We start from the raw sequence: 21,809 nt of genomic DNA, 5'->3' as shown, positions 1-21,809 counted from the left end.
ATAAATTTCTTTTGTATTTAGCCAGCAAATTTGTGGTAATTTTCTGTGACAGCCCTGGAAACTAAACCAGAAGCTTTTATTTTTGTTTTTACTTTTTGTTGGCTTTACTACTCTTGATGCTTTATGCCCCAATGCAATTTAAACACTCTGAACAAGCTGTCTCTCGAAAACACCTGTTTATAGGATAGCTTTTTCTAGCTTAAAAACATGCCATTTCCCACAGGTTTTCAGCCCAGGTTCATTATTTTGGAATAAAGTTTTTTAAAATCAGGAATCAACCTACCACTTTATCCTCATTCCCACTCACTTACTTCCTTCTCTCCTCATAAAGCCTTCCTTTCCCTCACCCAAGACTGCCTCTCCCGCCTCTGCCTGTGAACACGTTGTTTATCTGCCTGATGCCTGTCCCACGTGGGTACACCAAGGCCCAACCTCAAAGCATCTACTCCTCGATAGGTTCCCTATCTCTTCCCAGCAATTGGCTTTAATCTCCTTGATGTTTCTGTCGTGATTTAAAATATTATTTCAGCAGCTATCATATTATATTTTAATTATTCATTAAAATAATTTTAAAAAGCAGGTTCCTTCATCCTTCTTCCCTGCCAGATCCAGGAACCTGCTGAGGGTAAGGCCACCTGGCGGGCTTCGTGGTGTAACTCAAGACACACTCTCTCTCTTTTAAATCATAATAAGGCTTAACTTTCTAGTTATCCTGCTAGGAGAGAAAGTTCTGGATGCATTTTACACAGCTTCTCTTATGTAGGCTCACTGGGACGACCACCTCCCCTCCTTCTTTTGAGCTCTGCACCTGGAAGTTTGTCCTGCTTCCCTCTCTCCTTCGTCTCTACCCAAGAGCAGGATGCATTGTCCCCCTCACCTCCCATTCCCTCAGCTTTCTACATAAGTATCACTCAGCCCCCCCAAACTCTTCCTCAACAGCATAAACATCACAGAAATACTTTCACAGCATCAGTTATGCTACGAATCTCATTCTCAAGAAGACCTGTCTCCCAAAGTCCGCCGGCATGACCTCACCTGGATGGTGGCTCAAGATTTTGGCTGCAGAGCTGTTGAATTTGGATTTTCCTTCCTGCATGATCCTAAGATTTTCCCTTCAGATCTCCCTATTTTGAATTCTCTATCTCCTGGGCATTTAAATTCTTAGTGATACTCTCTCGAGGAACTCCTAAGTGCCAGGTGGTGGGCTAAGAACTTAATATGCATTTAATCATTTGATCTACATGGTGCAGTCTTACACAGTAAATTGTACTGTTATCGATATTTTACAGATGAAGAAAACAAGGCTCAGAGAGCCTTAATTCTTTGCCCAAGGCCACAGAGCTAGAAAGGTTGGACTTAAACTGAGATCAATTTGAGTACAATTTAGTGTTCTTAATCAGTGTACCATAATGGTATCAACAGCAAGAGAAACTCTCCAGAGAGATTCTTGTTTGTTTTCGGTTTTTTTAAAGTCATATAGTAATGCCAACTTAGTTGATATGGGATCGGTAAGCCAAGGAGTTGAAAGAAAGATTTCTTGGACTCCTAAGCTCTTTTATTCAGAGAATAGCATGGGGTAGCATGGGAAGAGGACCCATGGGCAGTGAAGAGCTGCAGCATGGGGACAGGACCATGGGCAGTGAAGAGCTGCAATGGGTTGAGGGTAGGGTTAAATTTAGAAGGTATAGATATGTGAGTTAACTCTTTACAAGACAAAGGAAAAATCATGTAAAAAAGCCATTAAAATGGTATCAGTGCAGGTGGGGTCTAGTTATCGGGTGATTGTATAACTTTGGATAGGAATCAGGTCAGATCAGGTCAGGACCACCTATGCTTCCTGAAGGATGCTATAGATCTGCATGTAGGGCAGGGCGCCTTGGGCTTTTCTCCCTGGGGCTTCCTTGATCCGCATCATTAGTGATCCATGCCAAAAGGTAGATCAGGTACAAAGAAGTCTTGGCTTGGATTTAAAGATAACAATGAATCTAGGTCCAGTTCTTCAGTAGGAAAACTGTTACAAGATACCTATAAGAATATGAATGAATGAGCAGAATGCAATATATTATTTCAGTTTTGATAGCAAAAATGAATAGAAGGAATTGTATAGGGTTTGGTAAAAAGGTTTTAAATTTCTATTTTCATGTGAAAGAGAGAATATTAACATTTAAATCATTACATTGAAAATTCCATTTCTATAACATTAAATTGTTTGAAGCTTTGAGTAATGAGTAAAAGGTATTTAAGAGTGAATTCATTGTTAACGTTAAGTCTGAAGCATTGTGCTCACATGAAACAGTGTTAATTAAATATTATCACCAATATAAAATCTACTTTAGTTTTAAATTAAGGACTAAAATGTGTTTAGACTGAGAGGTAGATATAAAAAATAATGCATATGAAATACGTGGTTTCCTAAATAATGCTTGGTCAGGTAAATGACAGGTTTATTGGATAATTCAGGGAAGAGAAAATGTTAACCTATATAAAATTACCACATCCAATATAAAACATGTTTTTTTTTTTATTTTTCCCCTTTCCTTTCTTATTCATGTAGAATGGGAAAATATAGAAGACCACATATACTGTTATCTCAGTAATTCAGCTGAACCTTAACCTATATTTTTAATTCTGAAACTTTATTTTCATAATAACATGCAAAATGATATAAAAATAATCTGGATATTTTTTAATATACGCAAAAATAGGAAATGTGAGCATTATGTTTGCATTTATGATCACATTGATACCAAGATATAGCATAACTGGTAATGATTTTACAGCAGTTGAAATAGATAGCACAATAGTATACGCATTGCCAATTTAAAAATAAAAAGAAAATATTTTGTTCTGTAGGACTTAAACCAATTACAGGCTTTGAGATCTTGAGCAAGTGTTATATAATTTCTACATATTTCCGTTCCCTCCAAAGTAAGAATAATAATAGGATCTACCACATGAATTTGTAAAGCAAATGAAGTGAGTTAATAAAGGTAAGCTATGTAAAAAAGATGGAGATATCATCTTTGTATTTACCAACTTGCTTCATTCTATCAATTGTAGCAGTAGTGATAACAATAAAGGGCTTCTTTATTATTGGTTTACAATGAAGAGTTCCATATGCCTCAAGGCTAAACTTATTTTCATAAGAAAAGACAGTGTTAGAGTGTTACCAAGACTCACCTTTTTCAAACAAGCATTCAAGGGCTGCTCTCTTGGAGATTTTTCTGTATGAGATAGCACTTCCTAAATCATAATTGTTAGAAATAGCATTCTCTCCATTGCTATGTTGAAGTCATAATGGAAAAATATATTATCTGTATAACAAGACCAGAGACTGTACTTTTTATCTGTTAAATCAAGGCAAGATTATTTAGCACACTAAATTAACAGAATGAAATTTATTGACTGATAGTTTTGCTCATATTACTAAATGATTTAGGAAATTATGAGGAATAGGTTGAATTATCTACCTCTAAAAAGATGTCCAAGTCTTAACTCTCAATGTCTGTGAATATGACCTTATTTGGAAATGGGGTCTTTGCAGATGTATTTAAGGATCCCGAGATGGGATCATCATGTATTTATGATGGGCTCTAAATCCAATGACTGGGATCCTAATAAAAGAAGAGGGATATTTGAAACACAGACACAAAATGGGAAGCCATGTGAAGATGGAGGGGGAAACTGTAGTGATGCATCTACAAGCTAAGGTTGGAAGGAGCCACCAACAATTAGGAGAGAGCTGGGGAATGTATTTTCCCTCAGAGCCCTCAAGAGGAATCAACACTGCTCACACCTTCCTTTCAGACTTTTGGCTTTCAGCACTGTGAGAGAATACATTTCTGTTGTTTTAGGCCACCAGCTTTGTGGTAGTGATACTGTATTGGATGAAACAAGGGTCCCAGGTGAGACCCAGCCCTTAGTGTGGGTTCTTGACCTTTGCAGGAAAGAATTCAAGAGAGGGTCAGGAGCTATTATGCAAGTTTATTGAGAGACAAAAGCCAGGTTGATTTAGGAAGGAAAGCTGATTCAGTTGACCTGGTGGAAACTGACTGACCAGCCCTGCATGGGGTTCTGGGGTGCTGTTTTATAGTGGTTGAAGCAGGCAAATGGGGATTGGTCAGTCTGAAGTGAGGAGTCAAGTTGACAGCTTGGGATTGGTCAGTTTCCAGGCCAAGCAGCCATCTCCTGAAGGCCAGGCACCAAGCTTGTGATCACACTCGTGATTGGCTATGGAAAGGGAGGGGGGTGTTTAGGCAAAGGGAGGGAATGTTTGGGAGAGGAGGAAGATGTTTGAGGAGCATGGAGTTCCTGGAACGTGTGAGTCATATGCCAATGGTTAATCCCACATACTGGTTGAGAGCTGCATCCTGCTGCTGCTCAAGAGACAGTTTTGGGGGAGAGACATAAGTAACATGACAGAGTGAGCTGTTCCTTTTGTCTCTCCCCCTTTTGAACCACACCTGAATGGACATTCATTGATGAATGCAGGAAGCCAACACAGCACAACAGGACATCTGAGAGACATAGGGAGCTGAGGGTAGATTCTGAGGGTATATTGACTGACCCTCCAGGAATTGGTGGAGATAGGTGAGAACTCCCTGCCTTCCCCCAGCAGCCCTGTGCCTGTGCACAAACACTTTCGAGCCTGGTGTGAATGCCCCAAAAGTGGGAACATGCCCTAAGGTGAGTGTAGGAAGTGGGGGTATCCCACCATACTCCCGAGGCCCTAAAGAGTGGCCCTGGCCCAATGCCCATGAAGAAGCCCACCCCTCCCATTAACAAACACAGTGGCTGGCAAGACTGCAAGCAGAGACAGCGGCAGATCTACACACCAGGGCAAGCACGCTCCAGGCCTGTGCAAGAGCCCATAGTACCACTGAACCCCAAAAGTGGGAATGTACCCAGTGGCGACTGTAGGAAGGAGCAGAATCAGCCCTTAACCCAATTGTGAGCACTTTCCCTGCAGTAGGGGAGCCCATCAAGCCCCTGTAACCACAAGGAGCAGCTCTGGCTCAGTCCCTGTGAGGAAGTCCCCTCCACCAAGCACAGTTCACACAAGCACTTGAACACTCTCCAGGCTGGCACAAGTACCCATAGTACACCCACAACTTCCAGCAGATGAGGTGAGACCAGAAACTCTTCTCCTGCTTGCCCCTAGTGATAGCAGGTGTAATCTGTGACCTGATACTACCGCAAATGCCCTGACAAAAGGGTAGTTCATCAAACATCATGAGAAACTGTAGCAACAATTCAGGCCAGAATGAAAATGAGAATTCTCCAGAAACCAACCCTGAAGGCACAGAAATTTACAATCTAAATGACAGAGAATTCAAAACAGCTATCAGAAAGAAACTCAACGAGTTATAAAAGAACACAGAAGCACAGTTCAATGAGCTCAGGAATAAAATGAATCTATTCACCAAAGAGATTGAAACTATAAAAAACGTCAAACAGAAAACCTGGATATGAAAAGCAATTAATGAAATAAAAAATAATCTAGAATTCTTAAGATATAGTGCTGATTTTATTGAGGAAAGAATTAGCGATTTACAGGATAAAACTATAAAAATGCTACAGGTGGAGGAGACAGAACTAAGATTTAAAAAAAAGGAAGAATTCTTCAGGAAATATCCAACTCAGTTAGGAAAAGCAATATAAAGATTATAGGTATTCAAGAGGGAGAAGAGTGGGAGAAAGGAGCAGAGAGATTATTCAAAGAAATAATAGCTGAGAACTTCCCAAAGCTGGGGAAACAGCTAGATTTACAACTCCATGAAGCTAATAGAATTCCTAATTACATCAATGCTAAAAGACCTTCTCCAAGGCATATAATAGTAAAACTGGCAGAAGTCAACAACAAAGAAAAAATATTAAGGGCAGCAAGGCAGAAGAAAATAACCAACAAAGGAACACTTACCAGGCTTTCAGCAGATTTCTTGGCAGAAACCCTATGGCCTAGGAGAGCATGGAATGATATATTCAAAATACTGAAGGACAAAACTTCCTGACAAGGATACTCTATCCACTGAAACTTTCCTTAAGACACAATGGAGAAATAAAAGCCTTCTAAGATAAATGAAAGCTGAGGCAGTTCATTGCCACTAGACCTACCCTATAAGAAATAATTACAGATGCCCTCATAACTGAAACAAAAAGGCAAAGGTCTAAAAAGCTTTGACAAGGAGATAAATAACATACAAAATCAGAAAACTGCAGCTCTCTGTCAGAACAAGGAGGCAAATACTCAATTATAACTTAAAAGATAAAGGGAAAGAAAGCACGAAAACTAACTATAGACACTTCAACTTAGTCACAAATTCACAACATTCAAAACAGAATTATTTGTAACAACAATGACTCAGAAGTGGAAGAGGAAAGGGATGGAGCCTGCTTAGGTTAATGCTATGAGAAAATGGACTATTTCATCTATGAGATCTTTTATACATCACCACATGGTTACCATTAAACAAAAAATCAAAGCAGAGCCACAATTCACAAAAAGAGAGAAAATTGAGAAAACTTCCTCAGAAAACTACCAAAATGAAATGGCAATCAGAAATTCAAGGAGAAAAAATGGAACCAGAAAACAACCAGAAAACAAGAGACAAAATGGCAGCATTAAGCCCTCATATATCAATAATCATTCTAAATGTATATGGGTTGAATTCTCCAATCATAAGACACAGAGTAGCTGAATGGATTTAAAAAAAAAAAGACCCAACAATATGCTGCCTCCAGGAAACACATCTCAGCTCTAAAGACAAACGTAGGCTCAGAATGAAGGGATTGAAGATCATACTCCAAGCTAATAGCAAACAAAAGAAAGCAGGTATTGCCATATTTATAACAGACAAAGCAGATTCAAGTTAAAACAGACAATGAGAGACAAAGAGGGGCAGTATATAATGATCAAAGGGACATTCCTCTAAGACCACATAACACATTAAGATATATGCACCTAACACAGGGGCACAAAAGTACATAGAGCAACTCCTAGTAGGGGACCAGAACAACCCACTTATGTCAATGGATAGATCTTCCAGACAAGAAGTCAAAGGAAATAGTAGACTTAAATGAAACACTTGGTCAGATGGACTTAATAGAGATATAGAATATTCCATCCCAAAACAGCAGAATACACATTCTTCTCAAGTGCACACAGATCATTCTCAAAGATAGACCATATTTTTCGAAAACAAAGCAACCAGCAATAAATTTAAGAAGATTGAAATCATCTCAAGCATCTTTTCCAACCACAATGCTATGAAAGTAGAAATCAACTGCAAGAAAAAACTGGTAAAGTTAGAAATCTGTGGGACTAAACAATAGGCTACTGAACAACCATTGGATCAACTAAGAAATCAAAGAATAAATTTAAAACTACCTAGAGACAAACAAAAATGAAAATACTACCTACCAACTCTTATGGGATGCAGCAAAAGTGGTCATAAGAGGGAAATTCATAATAATACAGACCCACCTCAACAAACAGGAAAAATCTCAATGAATAATCTAAAACTGCACCTAACAGAAGTAGGAAAAGAAGAACAAACAAAGTCCAAAGTCAGCAGAAGGAGGGAAGAAATAAAAATCAGAACAGAAATAAATGAAATAGAGACTAAAAAAATAGTAGAAATGATTAATGAAACTAAGAGCTGATTCTTTGAGGAGATACACAAAATTGACAAACCCTTAGCCAGACTCCCCAAGAAAAAATGCAGAAGGATCAAAGAAATAAAATTAGAAATGAAAGAGGAGAAATTACAACAGATACTGCAGAAATACAAAGGAGTGTAAGAAAATACTATGAAAAACTATATGCCCACACATTGGATAATCTAGAAGAAATGGCTAAATCCTTAGATTCTTACCACCTCCAAAAACTGAATCAAGGAGAAATAGAGAATCTGAACAGACCAATAACAAGTTAAGAGATTGAAACAGTAATAAAAAATCTCGTGAAAAACAGAAGTCCAGGACCAGATGGCTTCCCTGGAGAATTCTACCAAACATTCAAAGAAGATTTAATAGTTATACTTCTCAAACTATTCCAAAAAATTGAAGAAGATGGAACACTTCCAAACTCATTCTATAAGGTTAACATTAACTTGATACCAAATCCAGACAAGGACAACACAAAGAAGAAAAATTACAAGCTCAAATCGCTGATGAACGTAGATGCAAAAATCCTCAACAAAATATTGGCAAACTGAATACAGCTATATGTTAAAAGGATCATACACCATGATCAAGTAGGATTTGTTCCAGGGACCCAGGGATGGTTCAACATCCACAAATCAACCAATGTGATACACCACATTAACAAAATGAGGAATCACCTGATCATCTCAATAGATGCAGAGAAAATATTTGACAAGATCCAACATCCTTTTATGATAAAGCATCTCAATAAAACGGGTATAGAAGTAAAGTATTTCAACATAATAAAGGCCATATATGACAAACCCACAACCAACATCATACTTAATGCTGAAAAACTGAAAGGCATCTCTTTGAGAACAGGAACAAGACAAGGGTGCCCACTCTCACCACTCCCATTCAATATAGTACTGGAGGTTTTGACCAGAGCAATTAGGCAAGAAAGAGAAATAAAAGGAATCCACATTGGAAAAGAAGTAAAACTCTTGCTGTTTGCAGATGACACGATTCTATATATAGAAAAAACTAAAGACTCCATCGGAAAACTATTAGAAATAATCAACAACTACAGTAAAGTTGCAGGGTACAAAGTCAACTTAGAAAAATTAGTTGCATTTCTATACACTAACAATGAACTAGCAGAAAGAGAAATCAAGAATACAATCTCATTTATAATTGCAACAAAAAGAATAAAATGTCTAGGAATAAACTTAACCAAAAAGGTGAAAGACCTACACCCTGAAAACTATAAGACATTATTGAAAGAAATCGAAGAAAACATGAAGAAATGGAAAGATATTCTATGCTCATGGGTCAGAAGGTTCAACATACTTAAAATATCCATACTACCTAAAGCAATCTACGGATTCAGTGCAACCCCAATTAGAATCCCAATGACATTCTTCACAGAAATAGAAGAATCCTAAAATTTATATGGAACAACAAAAGACCCCACAATGCCAAAGCAGTCCTGAGAAAAAAGAACAAAGCTGGAGTCTTCACAATCTCTGACTTCAAAATATGCTACAAAGCTGTAGTAACCAAAACAGCATGGTACTGGCACAAAAATAGACACATAGATCAATGGGACAGAATTGAAAGCCCATAAATCAAACCACACATCTATGGACAGTTGATCTTCAACACAGGAACCAAGAACATGGAAAGGAGAAAGGAAAATCTCCTCAACAAATGGTCTTGGGAAAACTGGACAGCCACATGCAAAAGAATGAAAGACCATTATCTTGCACCATACACAAAAATTAACTCAAAAGGGCTTGAAGACTTGAATGTAAGACCTGAAACCATAAAACTCCTAGAAAAAAATATAGGCAGTACATTATTTGACATTGATCTTAGCAGCATCTTTTCAAATACCATGTCTATTGGGCAAGGGAAACAAAAGAAAAATAAACAAATGGGACTACATCAGACTAAAAATCTTCTGCAAAGCAAAGGAAACATGAAAAAAAACGAAAAGACAACCCAACAACTGGGAGAAAATATTTGCAAATCATTTATCTGACAAGGGCTTGATCTCCAAAATATATAAAGAACTCATACAACTCAACAACAAAAAAACAAACAACCTGATCAAAAAATGGGCAGAGGATATGAACAGACATTTTTCCAAAGAAGATATATAGAGGGCCAACAGACACATGAAATGATGTTTAACATCACTAATTATTAGGGCAATGCAAAGCAAACTACAATGAGCTATCACCTTACACCTGTCAGAATGGCTGTAATTACCAAGACAAAAAACAACAAATTTTGGAAAGGGCATGGAGAAAAGGAAATCCTCATGCACTGCTGGTGGAAATGTAAACTGGTGCTGTCACTATGGAAAACAATATGGAGATTTCTAAAAAATTAAAAATAATAATACCATATGATCCAGCTAAGCCACTACTGGGTATTTAGTCAAAGAACTTGAAATCAATGATCCACAGAGATTTATGCACCACTATGTTCATTGCAGCATTATTCACAATAGCCAAGATGTGGATACAGCCCAAGTTCCCTTCTATGGATGAATGGATGAAGAAGATGTAGTATATATATATAATGGAATACTACTCAGCTATAAAAAAAGACAAAATCCTCCCATTTGCAACAACATGGATGGACCTTGAGGGTATGATGTTAAGCAAAGTAAGCCAGGCAGAGAAAGACAAATACTGCACGATTTCACTCAATGTAGAAGATAACAAATACATGGATAAAGATAACAGATTAGTGGTTACCAGAGGGGAAAGAGGAGGGGGAGGGAGAAAGGGAGAAAGGGGCACATATGTACGGTGAAGGACAAAAATTACACTACTGGTGGTGAGGACGATGAAGTCTTCAGAAATTGATAAACAATAATAGACACCCAAAGTTACACAATGTTTTGAACCATTATGATCTCTATAAAATTACTTGGGGAAAATAAAGAGACAATTTTTGGTTCTGCCTTTTCCCTATCTCAGTAGTTTGTTACGGCAGTTCTGGGAAACTAATATGCATATCTAATATACTTTTGATATTCACTTAGCTTTGTGATTATCATAGTTCAAATCAACACTGTGAATTTTTTCTTTTTACTTTAAATATGACCTTTTAGTTTGAGAACTACTGGTATAAGCAGCACATCCTACTAGAGACTGTGACATGTGGCATTGCGGTGCCTAGAAGATTGGAAGATGGCTGGAAAGATCCTGGAGAAAATCTCTTCCAAATTTCTCGTTTTATAGATGATTTTGCATTTAGACTTGCACTACGATTGGTTCTAACCTTCCTTTCCCGTAATCTACCGTGTCTCCTGGTTAGTAGCTCCAAGGAGAAATTTTAAAACTTATGAAGTAAAGGGATCAAGTGGCTGTGTAATCCACAAAATAAACAGTTTCTCCCTAGACAGATAAGTATTAGTTAAAATCATACTTTAGTGATTACAGAAACCATTGTCTCAAAGCTACACTGTAAAGGGAACAAACAGAAACAATAATTTTCTTGTCACTTCAGAGGTAGCCAAGATGCAGTATAAAAAGATCACAGGTTCTTGCTTTTAGCCCAATGATACTTACGAGTTTTGTAGTGATAAAGTTTTCTCTTTCAAGGTCTTTGTGCACATATGCTCTGCAAGAAAAAGGTACAAAGAGAGGTATTTTACAGGAATTTTGCCTTTTAATATCTGAATACTCATTTACTCCATGGGGGGCTCCACTAATGTGCTCATTTTCTGCCTTCATTTTCGGTCTGAGTAATTGATCTGCAGGCCGCTTGCTCTTGGATCTGATGTGTTCAGACAGCTTCAGCGTGATGGGAGTTGCTAGGCAACCACATCTGTAACAGCAAGGTTGCTGGGCCTTCTACCTCTGAGAGATTTATTTGGGGAGAATCTGAGGCAAAACTTACTTCTAACTCTTGTATCCTTAAGCCTCCAAATACAGATTTAGAATGAATACTTAAGGTACTTAAAAAGGAACACCATGAAATAGAAAGAAATCAGTATATCAATGTTTTATTTTCAGGCTTTGGGTGATATCTTAAAAATTTCCTTTGATATATTTTAAATATCAGATCAACATTTTATTAAGATCTTAAAATATGAACTGAGAGAATAATGCATTTATTTCTTCTACTTTAGGTTTTTCTGGCTGATCTTCCTATTTCTTTAAACTACTAATTCATAGTAATTTACCTAAGTATTATTACATTTAAATAACATTGTGGTTATGATTATTTTCTTTGAAACAGTCATTCTTATAAGATCTTCAGTCTTGGAGAAATGACACCAACGAATATTGAGAACTATTAGAGAGCTGTTGTAATATTAGATGATTCAATTTTATGGCTATGTCTATTAGATAAGCATTGATTACGATCCAGTTACAGGGAGGAGAGGAAGGCAGAAATATTGCCATTAGATTTGCTTCATCAAGGTAGTAAATTTTTATACTTGATTAGAAGCCAAATCTCTCCTTGAAGACACTTAAATAGGAGATCATTTCTCTGGAGGAGACAAGGGGGCAATTTCCCGCCATTGTGCATCCCAACTCCTCTGACATCACCCCAGCAAAAGAGGGGAGAGTTGATTGGCTCTGAAATAAAAAGCAGTTTGTTAAATGTGATCTGCTCCGTTGAAGCAACTCTGTTTATTAGTTTGTTGTAACCCAGAACCCTAGGAACTAGTGAATGTTCATGACAGTAGTAGTAAAAGACCAGAAATGGTATAAATGTTATTTTTCCAGAGCTTTCCCCAGAAGAATTTAGGTAGACAACACACACATACAATTTTGTCCATTTACACAACATGTACATTTTTTATTGTCCTTACACTCATTTTCATCCTTAGTTAAACACACTTTGGTATCATTTTTTTTTTGAGTAGGTATTTGTGAGTAGTCCCCAAGTCTAGGCCATTTGTTTATAATGGAAAGGTACTATGGTGACTTAGGAGGAAAATTTTCCATGAGGAAAACACAGAGCTAATTAGATAACTAGGAAAAGAATATCTAAATTGCCTTTTTTAACCTAAATTTTTTGGCATTTGGTAGAAGAGACCTAATCAGTGAATGTGCTTGTATAACCAAGGCAGATGGGATGAATGTGGAATGACCCACTCAGGCAGCACCAGCCTTTCTACCCAACCTGATGATTCATCACCTTCTGAAGTAAACCCTCTGAAAGGGGCGGGGATAACTCTGGGAATCAAGATTCCTTTAAGTGTACTAAGTTAGACCATACCTGATACTACTCTGGAGCATGTTTTCCCATATAAGAACTATTTTATTTTTATTCACAGTAAACAGGCAGCTTACTTGGTTCGATCTGTTATTTCAACGAGCTCTTTGAATGTAAGACTGACGTGAATTCAAATTAATAGAGCAGGATTTTCTATTGAGACTGCTGTGAAGCATACATACAAATACATTCATATACACATGAAAAAAATATATCAGTTAGAAAAATACATAATAGCCCTCTGTTGTTGACAATACTTGTTACGAGGGAAGAAATTATCCTAAGAGCTGGACATTTTTTCCCCTAAGCATGAAGAGAGGTGCGGAACACACAGTGAGAAAGGAGGTACTATACAACAAAGCATAGAAGAAATTTTGTTAGAAAATTATCGTTCTACACTGTTCTCTTACTGTTTGGTTCATGTATGTCTTAATTGGAGTCCCCAGAAAAAGACCCCCTTTCTGTGCAATATGAATAATCCAAACAAATGCTAGCCCTTCACAGGACTTTCTTTGATGACAAGATTGTTCCCTAGATTTGTTGAAGTCTCTAGGTTTTAAATTGCAAGAAAGATGATGCAACATTTTATAGTTTAATAGCTTAGATTTGGTTTCATAATAAGCATCTTATAGGCTTTTAGTGATATAATTTGAAAAGAACAGAGGTCATTTCTGCATGGGAAGCTGTGCTCATAGAGCCTGGTCACCTTTGATGGAAGCGGGTTCTGAAGGCTATTCCGGCAGTGCATGTGGGAGGAGATCTTGCAGCAGGGTCGGAGGAATAGGTATAGAGAGACGTGCATATATTTGTGAAATACCGAGGTGGAGAAAACCATCAAGAATTGATGGTACATTGGATGGGCGAACAAGGGAAAGGGAGTTAGTAAGGATGCCTCTTAGGCCTCTGGGTTATGTATCTTTGACATTAAACAAGGAATTTCTTGTGAACACGTGCATCTGATATTAGTCCTGCCTTCTTGTGTTTCCTGGTTTTCCCGCGTTTTCCCCTTCTTGTTTTATTTCCTACTATTTCTAGCTTAATTGTAATTGTTCCCTTGTTTTCAAATTTCTCATTCTATTCCTCTCTTCATGTTATGGATGCTTAACTTTCTGTATTTAACAAACACAATTTAAAAGATCTTTCTTTTATTACTACAATTCCCGAAAAAGAGAAACCTTTTAGCAAAATTTTACCTACTCATCTCCCTTACAAACATCCTAAAATTTGTTGTAATAATCTACAGGTTTTTATTCTGAATTTAAAAATTTTAAAAAGCAGCTTTCTTTTTAAAATATTTTCTTAAAAATTCAATGAATCTTTATAACGAGACTATTAAAAATAGTTCACCCTAATTCTATGTTTTATGGACATTGTCCACAATTTTTTAATACATATCAAGGTGTACATCTCTTTCTTTGTTTGTTTTCTGGGGGAGTTCTTTATTCTGATTTATTGGACTAGGATTATTCCTTGGGTAGTGCATCTTTTTGTTCTTTTTCTTTTTTCCTGGAAATGGCAAGATCCTATTGGGCAGAGTGTTTGACGCATTCATGGTGGTGTGAAATGTGAGAGGCACAGCAATGGGTATCTATTAAGTATTCAAAACTGGATGGAATGAAGTAGAGAGATTTTTTGAGTTCTTATATATTGAAAGGTAAATCTGATGTTCACAATCTTTTTTTTCTTTCAGATATATCTAAATACACTTTTTCTTTATTTCTTTTTTGGTCATCTTTATGTCAATAGGTAATATATCTGATAGGAGATAGGTTAATTAATCTTTGGAAATATCTGGGTTTTTAAAAATTTTTATTATTTTTATTTTTTAAAATTTTTTATTTTAAAGATTGGCACCTGAGCTAACAACTGTTGACAATCTTGCCTTTTTTTCTTTTTTCTGCTTTTTCTCCCCAAGTCCCCCTAGTATATAATTGTATATTTTAGTTGTGGGTATCCGGCTTTTAAATATAGATTCTTGCCAAATTATCTTTTAATCCTAGATATTTTAGTCCTAATTCTTTTAATCAGAACATATCCAAATACGTATAGAAATATTTCTTTTTAAAGAAAGTATGACTATAACATGACAAATTTTTTTATTTAAAAAATTAGGTCTTTCTTCAGGTCCAGCAAATTATCTTCTAATATTTCTTTGGATACTTGTTTCAGATAGATTCTGCACCTTTCTCCATAATCAGAGAATCAGAATATCTGAGTTGTAGCCGAGGGATCCTTTCTTTTTTTTTTTTAACTGGCCACAAGTTGATTTTGCTCTTCCGTAAAGTTTGAGAATCACTGTTGTAGGTAATATCAAGATAAGTAAAGCATGATTTATACACTGAAGTAAAAGTTGAGTTCTATAGGGTGGTATGAGGATGATGAACATAATAAAGACTGAGGGTAAGCCAACTAGAGAGGAGATGCAAAACATATAATTTTGAGATTTTGCTAAATATTGAATTATTTCAACTTTTGCTTCCAAATATACATGCTGGTGTTACAGTGCTTTCCACTTTGAAATTTCATTTCAATGACTTCCTTTGAAATCCCAGAAAGCCGACAGGACAGGAGAATCTCATATACGTCTACTTTTATGTAAATATAATTATACTTAACTGTACAAGTGTGTTCCAAAGAGATGGGTAAAATAGATAGACATACAGATAGATAAATATACAAAAAAAGAGGCTACTTTATCTCTTGCTCCCTGTAGTTATCTGTCTATCTACCTATCTATCTATCTATCTACCTACCTACCTACCTATCTGTCATCTAATTTTCCATGTTAAGAGAAAATTTGAGCAGGTTGTTTGCATAAAGTTTTACTCTTCAGTTTTACTCTCAGTATTATGAGCACTTTGCTCTTACAGGGATTGCCTTCTCATCTCTCTGTGAGGCCACTCAGGACACCAAAGGGGATGGTGGTCGTTACTAGACAGTTACATATTCTATAGCTCCTCTTAGAAAGGATAAATAAAAGTGAATTAAGTTAATTGTAAGTGGCAGCCTATTTACTTTTCATAAGTTTAGTTATAGATGAACAAATTTATAGTGTTTTCTTATATTTGTCTTTTCTTTTAAGTCAGAACTCTACAAGTGAAATGTTTAAAAATAAATGAGACTCCATGTTTAGTTTGAAAATAGAGATACTATTTGATTGCATTCCTCTAGATGTAAATTTGAAAATTTTATTTTGAAAAGCAATTCAGATTTTCACAAAGAGGTTTACTGAATCTTGATAAAAATCCTGTGATGGAAAGTGAACCACAAATTCCTTTATATTATGGTAGATTTTTAAAATATAACATCTGAAATTTTTCCTTTTGGCTTTTTGGATGTGTTGCTAATATCTTAAGATAAGCATATTCTTTAGTGAATTCTCTACTAAAACACAAGGCTTTATAGAATTTTGGTTTTTAATAAATTTCAGTTTTATAAAAGTTTGCAGTGAGGAGATGTGAAATCCTTAAAACTCTCTTTTCTTTCATAACGTTTTATATATGCCTGATGTCATTCCTGTAGCTTCAGTAAGGCAATAAACTTTTAGTTCGTTTTCCACGAATGTGAAGAGGTGTTTAGTATTATTGGATAGCTGTGCTGAAAGTGATCTTAATGATCATCTAACTTCTCCATTTCATTGTATTATTTCAGTCATTTAAAAAATATATTTGAATGATTCCCAGGAAGACAGGCATTATAAATACAGAGAATAAGCCACTGAAACCCTGTAGAGTTTAGTGGAAAAGTGATGAGGAAAATAAGACCAAATGCTGTGAAGTGAAACATTAGAAGCTGGACGCAGCTCCCCTATAGTGGCCTTTCCACTGCCCCTTGACCGCCGTGCACATTTAGGTACAACTGATTGAACAGGAAATGCAGCGATGGCTGTAGAAGACAAAACAGAGCTGTCTGAAATGTGGAATTATCCTGAGACTTAGAATTATTAGTCTACTACAAATAAAAGGTATTCATTAATATTCTCTTATTGTCAGTCTTGTGTACACTGCCAAACTGGAATCAAATATATCTAGTCAGCAGCTCAATTAAGAATCTGCTAGTGCCTGAAGAACTCTTTCTTCTATATAATCGAGTGGTTTCCAAACTGGAGGTTCACATGATGGTATCTAAGGAATGCAAATATTCTATTTGTATTTATTTTTATCTAAAGTATAAGAAATCAAACATCTCCAGGCCGGTTGGTTGCATAGTGGTTAAGTTTGCGTGCTCCATTTCAGTGGTCCAGGGTTTACAGGTTCAGATCCTGGGAGCAGACCTACATACCACTCATCAAGCCGTGCTGTGGTAGCATCCCACATATGAAATAGGGGAAGACTGGCACAGATGTTAGCCCAGGGACAATCTTCCTCAAGTAGAAAGAGGAAGATTGGCAATGGATGTGAGCTTAGGGCCAATCTTCTTCACCAAAAAGAAAAAGAAAGAAAGAAATCAAAGATCTCTACTAATTAATATTTAGGTTGACCTTGGCAGCCTCACCCACTCATCTGTTTTTTTTTTATTTTTATTTTTTTAAAAGATTTTATTTTTTTTTCCTTTTTTCTCCCCAAAGCCCCCCAGTACGTAGTTGTTTATTCTTCGTTGTGGGTCATTCTAGTTGCGGCATATGGGACGCTGCCTCAGCGTGGTTTGATGAGCAGTGCCACGTCCGCGCCCAGGATTTGAACCAACAAAACACTGGGCCGCCTGCAGCGGAGCGCGTGAACTTAACCACTCGGCCACGGGGCCAGCTCCAACCCACTCATCTTTTTTGAAGGTAGATTTATTGTTGCAATCATCTCACCCCAATCCATACCTCACCTGTTTTTGTCCCCTTCTTCTAGGTGAAGTAAAAGAAAGTACTTAATGAATCCGTTTGTGGGCCCAGGCTTTACCTTAACCAACATCTACTGTGATTGCAGTGGGTTCACTTCCAACTCTCATGTCCCTGTCAGAAAAATACTGATGAAAAATGTGTTTCTTCTCTTTTCCCTCCTCTCCGAAATATATTATAGTAGGTTTCTGATGCAATCGTGATTCTCTGTCACAATATAGGCCAGGGAGAGTTCGAGTCAAATCATCGATCTGAAAGTGGGGGCCCATCTGTTAGCATCTCACATGGGAGGTGAGTCTGTAAAGCTGAAAATTCATAGGGACGGAGATATAACTCTTCTGAGACACAACAGGGTGTTCAAAACTTGAACAAAGTAATTTGTCGAAAAGAAGCAGCTGGCAACACAGGGGTATTTATGAAAGTTTGGTGGTTTTGTAATAAACGTTCAGGACCAACAAACAACTTAGAAATACATGTCCAGCTACCTAACTTGAAAATGTAACTTGGAAAAAGTTCAGCTACAATTATTCATCCTATGTTTTCAAACACTCATTCAGATTAATTAAAATGTAATTTACATTCATAAAACCCTAGTAAAAAGTAGCACTCTTGATAACAGCATTCCTTTTGAATCATAACTGTCTGGAGATGGCTGTAAGATCCCCCACTTGTGTACATCCTGTGGGACCAGGACTACTAGGACTTTGACTTTTGAAAATTTCTTTAACATTTTGTTTTTATATCATATTTGTTATCAATTTTTGTTTCTTAAAACAGAGTTTTCCATTAATTTTATGCAAAGGGGTCTATCAAATTTAAATATATACCTACATACATTTTTTTCCTTGAAATATTAAGGTCACTAGGTAACTTGGCATATTTAGTACTCATAATAAATTTGAAAAAATTGCTACATTATGATATTTATTACTCAGACTTACTTGTTAGGATTACAACTGTAAATTTTTAAAAATCCAACAAAACCCTTCAAAGAACATAAAGACTTGCAGAAAACATTGATAAAGAAAGAGCTAATGTTTAATTCCTCGGCTATTTGAGTAGAAAATATTTTCAGCATTCTTATTTCTATTTTGATTCTGAACTTTCCACATTTTTGTAACAGGATTTTCACTATTCAAAAATGATAATGCATTTTGAAGCAAGAAATACAGCTCCCCTTAACAGCACAGCATCTTCTAGAATTCACATCCTGCACGTGCTTTCTGAAGGGTTTCCTGAAAGGTTGTGCGCTTGTGCTTAAGGTAAACAGCACTGCCCTCCAACAGAATTTCATGGGCAGGCTTGGGTTCCTTTGACATCACATACCACTCCCCTTGGCGCCCTACTACACAGTGTTGCTAGATGAGAGGGAAATTGACTTCAGAATCGATGCCTGTTACTCCACGCATTAATCTTTGTGCTAATTGTTTTGACTTTCATATTTGGAACCACTGGTGTTTTCTTTATTCATGACATATCAGTACTATGTCAGGTCACCGCTCATAAGCAATCTCATGAAACAGTCTCATGTGTATCTCCCTCAGAGCTGCTTCGATTGATGAGGGCCTATTCCTCTGACATGTTCCCAAGCCCCCTGCATTTCCCCACACCCTCATTAGCGGGGCGGCTAATCCCTCTCAAGACCTTTGGATGTTCCCCAGGGACCCAAAGTGATTTTCGGGTTTTCCACCTAATATATCTGTCCTAAGCCAACCATCCTAAATATACTTAGAGTTAGTGAAAATACACCTAGTCATTTTCACATGACGTCATATTGGACAAATAGAAACACTTATTTGTACATTATTTGACTTGATTATATACAAAAGGATTTATATATGGACAGAAACAATAATACATTTATTTCGATTGAGTGATCACAGGAAGTTCTCTAAATTATCAAAGTTCCTTACTCAAAGGAAGTAAGTAGATAAAATTTTAGTTTCCTTATAAGCTTGAAGTCTTAGTAATATGATGATGGTTTGGGAAGTGAACACTTGTTCATAAGAATGTCCCAAATTGTTAACACTCTCAAAGGTCACAAATTTAGCATCAATTTTGCATTACTTGTATTCTAATTTGGAATAATTAGGAGCCATATAAAGGTGAAATGGAACATTATTGTGCTATTTTGTTTTATCATTTATTACATTCATTGGCATCCCTTTACGATTACTTACTCTTATTTCATGTATTTGCTGTTTTCTGCATAGGACCCTTCTCTCCCTTCTAGGTTACCTTATGTTCTATTGCGCATCTGCTCTTCCCTTGGTGTAATTTTCATATTTACATCTGCTGATAAGAACAGCATAGTAAAAAATTATAGGGAATATGAGTTTTAAACTTTATGGGCTTGAGAGTAATAAGCAAGCCTTTTACTTTATGGGGGCCTGAGTTTTAAATCAAGATTGATTTAAAACCCTTCAAGGAAGTATTTTATTGGGAGCACGTCTAGACCATGGAGAGAGGTACTGTCTACCAAGTGACTGCGCCAGAAGAGAGAAGGTGCGAATCTTTCCACATGAATCCTTCTTTTCATCTTCGGCGAGCCTGGAAATACAAAGCATGAATAATGAACAGAAAAGTACAATTCTAAAAAAATGTATCATATGATTTGTTCATTTTTCTTCACATTTCAAAATGAAATTTTCACAGGTGAAATTTTATCTTATAACATCTGTCACGTTGAGCTAGACTTTGTGAAATGTTCCCAACTCGCTTGTGTATATGTTGTATGCATATTTCCTATTAATGCAATGGAAATTATTTGAAAGGAATAAATTCTTGGGAGACATTATACGTCCCCAAAGTTTTATACCCTCAGGTTATTATGCTGATTGCTAAAGAAAATAACACTACAGAAAATACGAGTAGGGAAGCAAATGTAGTATAGACATCGACCACCCAGCGCCTGGGTTCAAATTCCAGCTCCACCACTAACTGTCCGCCTCTGCAGGCTATTCAACCTATCTTCGTTTCATCAGCTGTACAATGGGATGATAATAGCACCTACCTCCGTATTGTTTTAAGAACAAAGTACTTAATATAACATAAAGCCCTCAGAAGCGTGCCTGGCTTAGAGTAAGGAAAGGTCCACCACTTTGCAGAAGTCCGTGGGGGACCATTCACGTTGAAGTCTTTGTGATAGGTGTCTTCTGGAACACAACGTAGTACGCGACTGGCGCCCCTTGACGCTGTGCTACACAACAGGCTTGTATGGCGTGACACAAATCAGCTGTATTAGAATTGCGAATCAGGCTGAGGTGACTTCACTTCTTGCTTTCCTTAGGACAGTTTCATTATATGTCTTTCTGGAAAAAATATTAATAACAGCTTCTTTCCTTCTTAGAATCCATTTACTCAAGCCTATTTAGAAGAAACTTGCTAGCTCGTGTGTTTCGAACTTGAATGAAGAGTATTCTACTTTTATTTAAACTTCAGTATCTATGGCTTCAGACTCTCTTAAGTCTGCATGGCCTGTTATACAAAGTTTTCCATAGAGATATTGACTTGGTTCAGGGAAAAACTGAAGTTTGACTTTTTGTCCCTATTGCTGTCAGTTTTTTTTTTTTTCCAAATGACTGGTATTCTTATTTTATGAGACTCTCCATAGGTATTTTGACATGATTTCATCAGAATTAATTAACTTGGTATGCCATATATAACACTCATTTCTAGACAGTTGAAGAAAACTATAATCTATTTCAGCATTTCCCGAAGTTTTTGATCATTACCCCCATGAAAAGTGATATTTGCATGGAAGATTTAACTGAAGTAGAAGGAATTTGGGGACATTTATAAGAAACCTAGTAACATAATTCATTACATTCTCTTTAAACTATACTATTATAAGAAAATTGAGATTAGCGAAGATATTAAACAAATTTATATAAACTTCAGAGAGAAGTTTTCGTTTTTTTAAAGGAAAAACTAGAGCTTGCTTGCATGAGCATACATCAGATTTTATACATAACTGATTAAAGTGTTTAAGCAATCTTTTCACTTTATTTCCAGTTACCGTCAGTAATAAATTTGACGTAAATAGCTAGTAATAAACAGTAAAAAAAATGTGTCTGTGTGTGTGTGTTTG

This window comes from Equus asinus, chromosome 20 (genome assembly GCF_041296235.1).
Source record: "Equus asinus isolate D_3611 breed Donkey chromosome 20, EquAss-T2T_v2, whole genome shotgun sequence".
Classification (NCBI taxonomy): Eukaryota; Metazoa; Chordata; class Mammalia; order Perissodactyla; family Equidae; genus Equus; species Equus asinus.
The sequence above is the reverse complement of the archived record's forward strand: the minus strand, read 5'-3'. Positions refer to the sequence as shown.